At 33.6% G+C, this 13,621-nt stretch overlaps 1 long non-coding RNA gene across 1 annotated transcript; it reads right to left on the bottom strand.

Moving 5' to 3' along the window:
* Positions 1-1,340: 1,340 nt before the first annotated feature.
* Positions 1,341-12,667, bottom strand: LOC142338705 (uncharacterized). Its single transcript, XR_012759003.1, has 2 exons — positions 12,570-12,667; positions 1,341-3,308 (listed from the first exon to the last, which is right to left on the bottom strand). It is a non-coding gene; the product is annotated as an uncharacterized LOC142338705 (long non-coding RNA).
* Positions 12,668-13,621: the final 954 nt, after the last annotated feature.

Below are 13,621 nucleotides of genomic sequence, written 5' to 3'. Positions count from 1 at the left end.
AAGTTTTTCAAGATTTTAGCACACTTTTTTAATTTTGAATTGTTTTGTCTGGATCAGTTGCTGCCCTCTTCTTGGCTCCTATATCACCCGAAGTTTCTGTTGCCCCTGCAAAGTTCACCGTTTTGCAGTGCTCGGCACAAATTGTTAGATTGGATGAAATTAGATTCTTTGAACGTAACTAAAGTATTAATTAATTTCGTAATTTAACAAAAAAATTTTCTCTTTTGGTTTTGTAACCGCAATGTTAAATAGTGTTTTATAGTGAAAACTGCCAGTTAATTAGTAATTTTTTTGCTACAGTGTTCTCGAATTGTTTTTGACAACACTGAATTTTATCTGAGGACATGTTTCTCAGGACTAATAATATTAAGAGATTTCTTTAAAAACCTGCTCGTAGAAAAAATTCTGTGGTTCTTTGCTTCTGCTTGTCGTCTGTGTCCCAAAAGTTATCTGTAAAATGGCAATTTGTGCTTTTTAGAATTTTTAACGTAATTTTTGGTTCCCCTAACCTTAACAACCAGAACAACTGCAATAGAAGTTTCGATTTGTTTGTTCTCAAATAATGAATTAATGTTTTCATTCATTTCTTTGGATTGTAATTTAGGACTTGTCCTGCTATGTTCTCAAAATTGTGGTTACTCACGACCCTGGGTGATTCAGCTAACTTGTGTTTCATTGTTACTGTCCGCTCCAAACTTATGAAAAATCTATAAGTTGCAACTCTTAAGACATTTGAAGAATTTCTTTTCGAAAACAGCAGAGCAAAATTTTTTAACCAACGTGGATCTGTCAACATTCATAATTCATAAAACATCGTAATTTGTCAGACAAAATTCCACTGTACAGCAACATTGCATACAGTAAGCCGCAGGAGGCAAACAATTACTAAAAGTTTTATTGAACGACAATAATTTAAAAAAGTTGAGGCATTAACAGAATACAATATCTAAAAAAATAAGTGCCTAGCTTGCTCTTTTGCCCAGTTCAGGAATTCTGTCTTCTTCTGTCAACAGGCAAACCTGCCAGGGATCTGTTGCCCTTTGTTTTTGCACCATCTTTAGGTTCCGTACAAAGTTAGAAGATAGGCATCTTTGTCTTCAGTCACCGTCGCATCATTGTGGTTTTTTATAGAAGACTTGGGAAAATGTCTGAATAAATTTTGCATCTTAAATCCAGAATTTCAAATTACTTTCAAAGTGCGCTGAGTAAGACAAAGTGCCTATTGGCGAAGATAAGACTGGCTGGCCATAGTACTCCTCGTACTTGTGAACAAGATTAATTCATTGGATATTTCAAAAACTAATTTAGTTTCAGTGAATCTAATCCTTAAAAGCTCAAACTGAAGCAAAATCTTAAATTTTTGCCGTGCATCATGCTAATTATGTTAAAATGTTAATTACCAATTAATTTATTTTGATCACGTTAGATTGAATTTCTCGCGTTTCATGTTGAGCTTTGATAAACTTTCGTCGTGTTTACGAAATTGCGTCGACTGCTCATTTAATTTGACTTCAGAAATTAACAATTTAAACAATTTTAAAGTGGTCAATTGTCAGCCTCCATAGAAATTTAGTGAGTGTTTTCTTTGTCGCTTTATCTTGTTTTCATCTCAAGTACACCATGAATAAATAAGGATCGTAATCTCCCTGTGCGTTTTTCAGTCCAGGTAGCAAATCAAACTTGTATGTTTCATCAACCTCAATGTGAGTGAAGAGTGATTTCTTGTTCCATTCATACCTCACAGGTGAACTACTTCCATAATTGTCACAGACGAAAACACACTGATCTTCACAGCACCACAATATAATAACTTGATCAATTGCAGTTGCAGAACTGATTTTTCCATAATTTCCCATCTTTATTGTCTGGCAGAATCCGTAAAAAGGACTAGCAACAATCGCATTGTTATCAGCCGTTATCAATATGATCACGCAATCATCAGTTGAATCACTACGTCTAATTGTAGGAAGAGTGTCGCACTTGAATCTGAGACCAGGATTGCCTGTGAACTTGATTAACTTATCCTCTTTGTCCCAATAACACCAATGGATAAAGCTCAAATTATTAGACATCGTATATGGCGTCAGATAGGTTTCAGGTAGAGGGTAGACAATTTCTGTCTTTAACAATTCTGTGTCGCGTTTGATAATATTGAAGCATCTCTCGTTATCAGTGATTAACAGCAAAGTTGGACCGATTGAGTAGCAGTAAAACCAAAAGTGATTCGTAACACTACAAATGAAATCGATTTTCTTTCTGTTTGCGTGAGTAACTTTTCCGTATTTATCAATCATAACATCTTCAAACTCAAGTTGGCCGCAACTCTGAGATACCTTATATAACTTTCTGCAATCATGTGCGTAAAATTCATTAGCTATCAAAGTTTTCAAAACAATTGGCCGACTTTTTGCATCTTTGCTTTCAAAATTTTGAAAACCATCTGAAATTCTCAGAAATGGCTTTAAATCTTCACAGATCGAATTAGATGCCCTGTCAAAACTTTTCACTATCTCATCTTTCCCAAGGCTTTTAACAGAAAAATTGTGCATTTCTGCTATTTGGTTTTGCAAGTCTTGGCAATGATTCACCTGGTCCAGCGTTGCAGAAAATGTTTTCAGCAAATGATCATTTGAAGAGGATAACAAAACTCTTAATTGACTTTGCAAATCTACTGTTTGATCAGTACATTCGGTAACCTTTTTTATTTCATTGTTCAAAATACTACAACTTTTGTCAAATAATTTCAAAAATTTCTGCCGATTTATCTCAATCTGTTCTTCAATCGTTTCACGCAGTTTTAGGTTGCGTTCTGTGAGCTCACAAGACAAAGTGGAAAGTTCTTCTTTTTTGAATCGCAAAGATTTTTCGCCAAATTCAAGCTCAGTCAATTTTTCAAACACTATTTTTCGTAACTCCGAGCCCCTTTTGTCGAGTGTGTCAAACTCATGCTTGCTATGTTTAACTGTGCATTTCCAGCAGAAAGTACCATCACACGTCCGGCAGTACTCCTGTTCCAGCATTTTATGCTCAGAGCATATTAGCGGTTCCTTGCCCTTTCGGTCAGTTATTGAGTGATTCCTTTTCAAGTGCGAAATTACGCACGCGTCACACAGAAATTTTTGATCTGAAGAAAGTTCATCGTTTGTACAATCGCATGTTGTGCAAACATAGAAGGAATCTGAATAACTTTTGCAATCCATGCAATTTTGTGCGTAGTTTTCCCAATCTACAGAAAGATTTGTAGTTGAGCTCGTTCCAGAACCTGCCATTTCGTTGCAAAATGACATCAACAGCCTGATTCCTCCTTTCTTTCAAGTTAGATTTTTCATTAATTCCTGTTATTTAAATTAGTTAGTATTTTAGATGTACGCTTTATTAGCCGCACTAGACATCCTTTTTTTCTCTGTCACCGAAAATGTAGTCGAAAGAACTGTTAAATCAGTTGATCCACAATTAATTTAGCATTTTTCGTTTTAATAGAACGTTCTCGAAGCTCGGCAAATTGAAAATAATTATACAATAGTTGCATTAATACATTGGTTGATATCAATGCCAGCTCCTGTAATTTTTGTCAAAAAGAAAACAAGCATAGCAGGACAACTCCTGACACAATTCAAAAATATTCAATCACTAAATAAAAAAATTAGATCTAGATTGAACTATGAATTGACTAGGAAAACAACTTAGAAAATTTAGATTAAAAAAGTTAAATTGGAAAAAAAAACGGGAAAATATTAAAAATCATTGTCGAAATGCCGCATGTGAACAAAAATCTACTACTGCGAAAGCGAATTTTTGTTCAAACACCATTTTCTCACTCTACATAATTATTTTAATCAATTTGAAACAATAGCAGCAAAAAACAGCATTGGAAGAGTGTCAGACCAAACAGACTGATAAAGCATCTGATGAAAATTTTCTTTACAAGTTGCGCCTCAAAAACAATTATTGGCTAAAAACTTGTCATACGGTTAATCTTCATTCATAAAACTCCTATCAATTCAAGAATGAAGCAACAAAATAAGTGTAGCCAGAGAAAATTGAGGAAAAGAAAAAAAATCACGGATAAATCAAAGTATAATATTTATTACAATAGTTTCTAACAAAATTTTCCAGGAAACGCTAAGGCGCTACTTAACAACCATCATTTTGCATACAACCAGCATACTAATTAACAAAAAAATGCAAAGAACGAGAAAAATTCTGAAAGTGGCAATTTTTTAGGAGCAACACCTAAAGAATAGCTGAAAATTAACGATTGAACAAGAAAACTTACGGCTACAAGTACAAAATAAGATTGAAAAGCAAAAAAGTCTACAGCAGCCAAAACATCTAAAACAACTTATTTAGGTCACCGTACTTCCCCAATGCCATAACGATTAAAAGAAGAATACAAAAACTTAAGAACGCTTCCAACAGTGCAAAATTGTTTTAAAATTGCTCAAACTTGAGTCTAAAGGTGTATTATTCGTTTCAGACGGTCAAAATGTTTTCGGAATACCTTAATACTAGTCTATGAAACTGAGACAAACACCGTTACTTAAAAAAGTTGGATTTCAGATGAAAAAACTGCAACTAACAATGCCGCACGTGATCAAAAGAAAAATCGCTCGCCAAGCAAAAAATTTTTCACACCTAATATTCTCTCTAAAAAATGGCAAGAATATAGAAAAGCTTTATATTATTCAGCATTTTGACCAAATTACTTAGTTTTCACTCATTTCATTTCCTGTTACAAGATTACAGCTCTAAAAAGACGCTCTCCCGGGTAAATCAAAAGTTGTTATCCTAGAAATTTCCTCTTGGGGATTCTTAATATCATAGACAAAAAAGTTGTACGAAATTGGTGGGGTTGCAACTTTCCCATAAAGGAAAGTTTTATGGTTACAACTTTATCATAAAGGAAAGTTCTATGATTACAATTTTATCCTAATAGGAAAGTTCTATGTTCACAACTTTTTCAAAAAATGGAAAGTTCTAGGTCAACACATTTTTCATAAATGAAAGTTCTAGGATAAAACATTCGTCATAAATGAATGTTATAGGACTACAAAAATTTTCATGTTCAATAGTTACAACCTCATAACGACACCACAGTCATGGAAACAATTAGTAAAGGTGTTCTAGCATGCTCAGGAGGTCTCCTAACTATCTCAGAACACAAGAAAATTTTTTTGCTCATGAGGTACCAACACTCCTCTTCGAAAAAAAAATTCGAGTCTTTGAATTGTTATAGTTTTGCACAAACGTCTAAATATATGTTCTGCAAAATGCAAGATGAATCAAGCACATTGCCAACCAACAGTAAACTTCCAGGTTAGATTTCAATTTCAATTAAAACACTCTAATGAATAAGTAAAACACTCTAATCATAAAGTAAATTGGGTAAAAATCATTTTTAAAAGTTATTGAAATTTCATCTACACAGATCCCTAAAACAACGGTTTTTTAATTTACGAAAATGAAATTTGAATTTGGCGTTCAATCCTGGCTAAGAAGTGGTATGAAAAACAAAACGTTTAGAGTCGTCATAATTTTGCCTTAATCCTAGCAAAATATAGGAACTAGCTACGTCTCATGTTGTAAGAAATTGTTTTTTTTTCGTGCAATGACCGTAGAGTGTCTACACTTGCTAGATAGGTAGTAAAAATCATCTTATACACACAGAGCTTGGGAGATGTCATAATAATAATAATAATAATAATAATAATAATAATAATAGATTGTTTACTGGTGTCTCGACAGAATCAATAGAGCACTTACAAACTTGATCAATACACTTAAAAAAACGAGCATCAGAAAGATCGCCATTAGACCATAAGGTCCGTTTTCAGGCGTCTCATTGTCGGAAGAGAAATTTCATGACATTTATTTCAAAAGTTATTCAGTGGAGTTATCCAACAGCAACCCAGGGAATGGAAAAAGACGATATAAAAGACAATATAGATTAGCCGTCAGTCTGATTACAGGAACAATGTAACGTATGACCTGTAACACAATAGATTAAAAGACGTAATATTAAAAACAACAAAACAACATCTGAATTCAATACAGGAGTAAATCGATTGAATGAATATAATTGTTATACCGTGTATTTGGTAGCTTAAGCACCACAAATCCCGATCAAGGATACCAATTTACAAAATTGGTTCAATATAGATACAATATCGGAGTATTTATCACGGAAGTTTCTTAACGAGTTTGCATCAGCCTTTATAAAAAAATTAATTGTTCCATGGTTATTTCTTGATGAATTTCTCGTGCTTATTTCAATGTGTCTCACCTTCCATGGTGAATGGAACAGTTTCGAGGTTTTAGTTCAACTATAGTTGGGTAATTTTAACTACAATAAATATAATTTAGCCTCATTAAATTCGTAACATTTCTGATTGTTGGTGAATTGGTGGTTGCTCTCAAGTTTTCTGTCATGTTTATTGGACAAACTCACTGACCCTAAGAAAATGGGAAATGGGAATTTTTTATTCAAAAATCAAGTATTTTGAGCTCAAAATGTTGCCTTTTGAACTTTTAATTGCTTTTGTGAGAAACGATTCAGCGTTAATTCGATTTTAATTTTCGGAAACTTAAAAATCTGGTTTCTTATATCATTGGTGGTGGTCCTAGATGATAGTGACTCCACTTGTTCAGATAAAAGATTTTCTTCTTGAATTAAATTATACCCAGCAATCAAATACATTATCTAATTGGCTGATTCGTCTAATTTCTTTTTTGCCGCCGTAGTCAATGCTGTTGCCTGCTTCGAAGCTAGAATAAAAGATATCTGGCGATCAGTGGAAATGAGCCTTGGCTGCAGGATGTTTATTGTAGTTTGTTGACGTATTTCCGATTTTATTTGACCATTCTTAAATGTTTAACTTAACTGGTTCCAGAACCGTTATCCTCGTGATGATTTTACGCAAGCAAACTGTCGTTCGACTTTCTTGATATGCAGCTTAGACGTGCAAGGCAACTAAATCTCAATTTATGAAGTAAAGCTATCAGAAATAATAATTAGGTCCAAAAATTAAGGGAGGTAAGGCAAACCGTTCATAAGGTAAAATTAAGGTTAAGTTTACCTGAAGTTTACCTTAACTTTTGTTCAATTGAAAATTTACCATAACTTTGTTCAGGTAAAATTAATTCAATTTACTTTAACTTTCTTTTGTAAAGCTCTGCAGTAAAATTACCAAAAAAGGTAGGCCTGCCTGACAAAAACAAACACGTCTCCAATAATCCTCTTCGAGTATGAGCAGATGAACTAGACGATTCAAAAAACTTAATCCAAAAACCCGAACTTTTTTGTCGAGGTGAAAATCGTAAATGGTCAATTTTTTCAGCCTTTCCATCCTTTTATAACCTTTCAACAGCAGAACGGCACTCTAATGACGATAACACGAAACTTAAAACCAAAAAGAAAATTAGTTCAAAATGGTTTTGCCTACAATCAACTTTTCTCTCAAGTCTAAACAGAATGTTGAATGTCAACATTACCATCGATAACGTATTTGAAAGACTCATTTTACGAAAATGTGATATATGATTGTTTTAATGGCTCATTCCCTCAGCATTTAATGTGAATAGCTTGTTAATTACTATAAAAGTTCAAAAAAGAGTCCTCACTCATTTTTTGGGCCTTTTTTGTGGTGGCGCCTTCCACACTCCCATTTCCTTGTCCCTTCTTGGTTCTTGTCTTAAATTTTGGGACTTTTTTGTCTTTGACGTCTAGAAGGCCTGCTGGTCAGGTGCGGCTGCTTCGTGGGCCTCATTAATGCACCCTTTCTGGTCATCAAATAAGCTAAACATACTCATGAAAACGCTCAGACCTTTTCCTCATTCTCCTGTGTACACCGGAATTACCTTAATTTTTTAAATCACCCTAAAATTACCCATCATTTTAACTCACCCTAAAATTACCATAATTTTGTTTGTTTTTACCTTAAAATTACCTGAAAAATTAAGGGGCACCACCTGAACTTTTACCTGAGCAAACATCAACTTACCTTAAATACACCTTCAATATTTACTTTTAATTTTAAGGTAAAATTACCTTAACTAAAATTATTTACCTTAAAATTCAATTTAACGTTAGGGTACTTTTCAGGTGAATTTCCGGTTTTTTCAGGTGTTTTTACCTTAAATTTTAAAGTAATTTCTGCAAGTTTTTATGGTACGTTCTGGTAATTTTCAGGTGTGTTTTTCAGGTAAATTTAAGGTATGTTCAAATTAAAATTAGGTTGGTGCCTCCTCAATTTTCAGGTAATTTTCAGGTAAATTTAGGGTAAGTTAAGGTAAGTTCAGTTCAGGCAAAACTACTTGAACGTTTCAGGTAATCTAAGGTGTTTTTTCAGGTAATTCTACCTGAACATTTTTTTAGTTTGTAAATGAGGATTCCAAAGCAACTGAATTGTTATTGATAGATTAAGTCATAAATTTCTGAGAAAATAGTTGCAATCAAAGTAGTGAAAGCTTTAATTAATTTTTTTCTGAAATTTTGGAATTAGAATTTTACTTAAAAATGAAACTCCGGAAGAAAACGTAACTAACCTAACATACTATCTCAGAAAACCTATTTTGAGTAAAAAGGTGATTGTGTTAGAATCTCATTGCGGAGACTGCATTTTTGATGTTCTCGGATGAAACAACTGTTTCTATTTTGGTCAATAGAATGTCATCTTACGAAATGGTTTTGCAATATTTTTGTTTAGTATGCCTGTTTCAGGCCAACGATATTTTTCGCTGCAAAAAGTTGATCCGATATATTTAAAAAAGAAAAAAGAAACAAAATTTAGGCACAGTTGAACTTGAGTACTGGAACATTTTGTTCAAAATACAATTGATGATAAGCTTCAGACATAAGATTTTGATCTGCTACAGAAAAATCATGGTCAGTTGTTATATTGATTGAAAAAAAGTGCCCACGCATTAGGGATAAAAATGTTTGAAACTGTTTGCATTCCAATCTAGCAAAAAGATCAACCGCTTAATGAAAAAAAAAGAAATCATCGGTAAAAATGTTTGCAAAAAATGAACGCTGAGTTTTTTCTAACTGCTGGATATGAAGCAGGCAGTAAGGCCTCAAAAAGAACTTTGGAAACTGTTTTTCATTATTAATTTCACTGGAATTTGTTATTGGATAGCTTTATGCTGTAATTTTGCACGTAGGCGTGCCATCAAGGTGGATTAATAATTGCAAATCACACCAGTTTTCAGACGCATGAAAACTTTTCCCCCAAAGTTGCACTCACTTTCAACAAATTAACATTGGCAAAAATTTCTAAAATCGTTGAGCAGTAGTTTTATATACTGAAATTAACAGATAAGCTTTATACAATTTTTTTACCTACAGCCATCCAGATAATAAAAACCGTCCAGATGAAACAAATTGACAAAATGCGCTTGTTGATGAAGAACCTTAATGATCGAGTTCAAATTCACGATCGGCCAGAAATTGTTGAAATCATTTGTTTCGGTTAATTCATGCTTGCTCATTGACCATTTTCAATTGTGTAAAAATCCTAAAAATTATTACAGACTAGCGCCCCTACAAAATGCGACTTGAAATTCCTTAACACAAATTCCACAAAATGGCTTATTTTGTGGAGCATGGTGACAATCTTTGTCACCAAACACCACATTCAGGCAATTTGTCATCATGTCACAAAGCATAATGCAGTTTTAACATGTGGTATCTGAGGAATAAATATTATCATTAATTTTCAAAATTGACCCAATCAGCCATTTTGAGGAGCATGGTCAAAAAAATGGAAGCCATTTCAAACCAATTCTTTTGTAACCATATTGTGATATAGTATACAATGGTCATTGTCATTTGTGGTGCTAAAACCCCTAATTTCATTTAATCTTTAATTTAGTTCAGTTTAGTCATTTATTTCATTTTGTTCGATCTTGATTTGAAGACCAAATCTTCATGCCTGCTAAATTTGTTTACTTAACATTGTGGTTTAACTGTCTGTTCATACTGTCTGCTCATTTTGTTTTCAAGCAATTTTCCATTTTTAGTTATCATACGTTATTATCAAATTACTGATCAAAATTCTGCTATTCCTAATTATTCATTCTCTTGAATCTAAATTCAATTTTCAGCTGACTCTCTTTATTTCTAATTTCACTCCGCGAATCACTTAACTCAGAATATCAGATATAACTATAGTTTGGCTAAGCGAAATACCAGTCTAGGAGTTAACGCTGTATTTGCGACGCGAATACCACTTAAAATTGAGGCTCAGAAACTTTAATCTACTAAATACAAATTTAGTAGTGGAAACGCTCTGCGAAATCACTAATAATTTCGTAGCATCTGAAATCGTGAAGTCGCTCAGCAAACACACTCAACTACAGAAGACGATTTTTGTGCGACATGGCGCAGTCAGCGCACGAATCACGCAAGACCCCACTTTCAATTGAACCGTTTTTGGATCGGGCTACATCGTACCCTCCAATACGATGGAAGAAGTGGCGCATCCAAGTGAAACTAGCAATCCTTGCAAGGGAGAACATAACGTTGGACATATTACTCCATCCAAAGCCAACACATGTACGACTACCGGTCGAGCCAAAATACGAAAAGGCAATCGAGGATGCAACAGAGCAAACGGAACGGCATAGTCAAATCCGCAAAAGTCAGTTGAAGCTCCAATGGGAATTGAAATGCCAGAAAAGTACGGAGGCAGGTGTTTTGTGTGACAAAAGACCATGGTCGCTATGTGATCAGAAGTGTGTATCAGTCCTCTACCTCAGTATTGGGAGGGAAGAAAGACGTCTCTTAACGCAAAAATTTCCTCGTGATAACATCTACAACCTCTACTCTCAAATTTTTTGAAAAGATGGAAATAGTTTTCATACGACCCAGAAACATCAATTTCGATCGCTATCTGTTTTTTTAGCGGAAAGAGAAGAAGGGTGAAACTGTGGTGGAACAATTCTATTGCATTTTGATGGAATTAGCGGAAAAATGCAATTCCGAAAGTCGAGAGGAAGTGATAATCAGAGACATCTTCATCACTAATATGTTGGATGATGATATTCAACGCGTGAAATCCTCCGTGATACAGTAGATCCCGAAAGAACCCTCAGCATAGCTGTCAATATGGAGAAGGGACATCAAAACCAACAGCGAATATTTTCCAACAACAACAAGGATGCAAATGGCACTGCAATTACTGCCATACAATCCTTCAATAGATTTAGGCAGAATTTAATTCAATCGAGCAGCAACTGGCCAGTGTAGAGGTCGTGGGCAAACTTAGATTTCAGCGCATCGTCAGGTTTGCCCTGCTCTGGGTAAGAAATGTAATCATTGTAGTCTGCTCAATCATTTTGCAAAAGTATGTCGGAAAAAAAGTAAATAATACAAGAAGTTCTCGTCAAGACACTCGCATCAATAATGTAGAAAATTCTGAAAATAAAGAGCAAAAGATAAATCCAGAGAATCGAAACATAATTTACATAAAATACTCTTACTCTTTTTACTCTAATTTACTCTTAATACACAATTAACAGTTTAGCTCTGAAAACTGACGATAGTTATGTTGCGATGGTGGAAAATCTTAATACACACCCAATCGCTTTGCAAAAAATAAAAATTGGAAATACGAATTGGCCATCGCTCTTCGATTCTGTTAGTAGCTGTACTATCCTAAATATGTCACTTGCCAAGGAGATAAAGTTTAATTGCATGCAAGCACAATGGTCAGAGAAAATCATGGAAATATCTGATATGATCATAGGGCCTGAATCACTTTTCACAGTTTACTGTTGCAGCTTTATTGGTCATTTGAAAATATAGTATATGGAATATATTAAATAATTTTTTATTATGATACCTTCCATTTAAGAGGGGATATCAAACCAACCAAGTGAACAGAACTTAGCAAAAACGATTGTCAAGCTTGAAAAATATTTATAGCCTCTGTCTTTTTCACTGTCTAGTTGAAATGATTTTCATCAGCCGACTATATTTTTGGCTGTTTTACGCTTTTCACATTTTTGTTTATTTCAATTCCTCTTGCAAAGTAACAATACAACCTGATATGATGTTCTTTCCAATTACCTGGAAGCATTTTTTTCAATCAAAGAACTGATTTCTGTTGCAGAGAGAATTTGAATAATCAAATTTCGATTTTATTATGTCACGAGTATAGACATGGAGTTTGATTACGTTTTTGTTGGGTTGCTTGTGTTCTATTAAAATTGCGTACATTACTTTTTGTTCGCAAAACAACACGTCAAAAACCTAAACCAAATTAACGTCTGATCTTTTTTTTCACATAATTTTTTCTTTGTCTAGCTTTCGTGACCTCTCAAAAGATATTTGGACAATTTGCTGTTGGTTGTGGATCACTCTCTAAATCTTAAGAAAACCCAATGAGTCAATCAAAAATTAGAAATTTGCCCTGTTTTGAGCAAGACAGAAATCGGGGAAAGTTTCAGTTCAATTACATAAAAAATTAATTAAGCAGTTTCTATACCTTTTAATTCTTGTTTTTCCATTGTTCATCCGTATTACAAAACTAAATGAAATTTGTTAAAAGTTTCAAAGAAAATCTAACTTTGTGCTCGTAATAACGTGGTACGAATAAAGAGCACTTCAATGAACTGTATTGTAAAAATCGAACTCTGAATTAATTCTCGAATGGATGTGTTTGATATTCCGCTAAACAAGTAAACAAAAACATCCAATTACAAATATGCCAGGGTGCTTATGATGTTGAATAAGTGCATTTTGTTCCGCTTTAGTTTGGACCTTTAAGAACTAGATATGCAGTCTATAGAAAGAAAAGGGTAATTTTCAGATGGCATTTCAAAATTTTGTTTGTTTATTTGAACAATTTCAGCAATTTAGTGCGAAAGGATCGTAATGAAAACCGGTTTCTGACTGATCATAACATGCAAAGATCAATTTGTGTTATCATTACGTAGCGATCTCACGCTTTCCGTTGGGTTGCGAAGAAAACAGACTAAACTTAAAAAAATGCCAAAATTGTGTTTTTTGATGGTAAAAAGTTAAAAATTGTTTTGCCGTCACTTTTCAGCTTCATAGATTTTAAAATGTGTAAAAAATATAGTAGGTGAAATACTGTTGAGGAATCGGCTGTATATTGACTGTTATTTCGTGAAAAATTTTACCTGCATTTTTGTATTTTTTGATGAAAAATGATCAAAATTGTACAATTCATGTCCATTTTCAATAAAAGAATGTAGGAAAAAAATAGATTTTGCTGGATAAAATCAAGCTGGCTAGAGAGTTTTTTTGGATGGAAAGTCTGGCCAAACAAATATTAATGAATAATTGCATGTCATTAATATAATACAACTTGTTTATTTTTTGTCAATATTTTGTGTTTTTTTTATGGAAAAGTGAAAAATGGTGTTTCTCGGGGTAAAAAAACAGAATGAACTATTAATTCTTAGTTGAACCCCAATATACAAGAAAGTGTTGTCAGTTAACAGTTTAGTGAAAAAAATCCCTAACTGGGTGTTGAATTTATGTTAATTTTTGTTGTTATTTTTTGTTTTGAATTAAACTTATCAATATTTTAGTGGACCAGAGATTCTTATAAAAAAAAACAGCTCACTAAAGACAATGCCGAATTGATCACTG

This window comes from Convolutriloba macropyga, chromosome 4 (genome assembly GCF_964194025.1).
Source record: "Convolutriloba macropyga chromosome 4, txConMacr16.3, whole genome shotgun sequence".
Lineage (NCBI taxonomy): Eukaryota > Metazoa > Xenacoelomorpha > Acoela > Convolutidae > Convolutriloba > Convolutriloba macropyga.
Note: the sequence above shows the minus strand (reverse complement) of the source record. Positions and strands in the feature narration are given on the sequence as shown.